This window comes from Bison bison, unplaced genomic scaffold, assembly GCF_000754665.1.
Source record: "Bison bison bison isolate TAMUID 2011002044 unplaced genomic scaffold, Bison_UMD1.0 scf7180017831922, whole genome shotgun sequence".
In the NCBI taxonomy this organism is placed as follows: domain Eukaryota; kingdom Metazoa; phylum Chordata; class Mammalia; order Artiodactyla; family Bovidae; genus Bison; species Bison bison.
Genome location: NW_011471198.1, coordinates 1 through 759, shown reverse-complemented (window position 1 = coordinate 759; position 759 = coordinate 1). Strand labels below are relative to the sequence as shown.

General features: G+C 42.6%; 1 pseudogene; it reads right to left on the bottom strand.

Moving 5' to 3' along the window:
• Positions 1-166: 166 nt before the first annotated feature.
• On the bottom strand, positions 167-616 carry LOC104983019 (annotated as a pseudogene).
• Between the last annotated feature and the right edge of the window lie 143 nt (positions 617-759).

Sequence of the window (759 nt, the reverse complement as noted above, 5' to 3'; positions counted from 1 at the left end):
TTGTATACATATAGATTACTTTTGTACCTTGGCAAATGTCAGTAATGCTGCTATGAACATTGGAGTGCATGGAATTTTTGAATTAGTGGATTTTTTGTTTCATTTTAAACAGTAATTTAAAGTTTATTCAAGCTTTAATGCAGGTTATTGTGACTTTAAGTTAGCATTACATGGCATACTTCTGAGTCCATTCCTGAAAAATTCTGTTGTACTCATCTCTGTCTGTTTTATAGATCTATGCAACCTCTGGCACTGGGGAGGGGGTCATTGGGGTTCGGAACACATAGCAGGGAGCAAATGGATACCAGAACTGTAGAAATCATGGAAGCAAGAGACCACAGTGATTTTAGAGTAGCGAACCGAGTGCTGCCATTAGTGTTCATGTCTGGATGATAAATTCTGTTGCAAATGCACCCTTAGGTAGTGTGAAGGGTAGTCGTTTAGGGAAATGAATTGGCACAGAGAATACACTGCCTCAGTACGGGCTGCCATTCTTTTTCATAATTGTGGTTTCCCAGTGAAATGTATCATCCCCAACTGGACCTGTAGAATACTGTGCTGGAGGGTCCCTGGCCACCTCACTAAGTTCCTTATTAATCCATTTCAGCGCCACAGTCTGTGCTTTTTGTCTGACTCCTCACTATCAGTGTGTGAAGGTCCGGCCAAAACTCCTGACTATCTGGTGGCTGGGAAGGACTACCTCTTCATCTCACACTGGCTCTGCCAGACACAGGTGCCTTCTTAATAAACAGGGAGGTT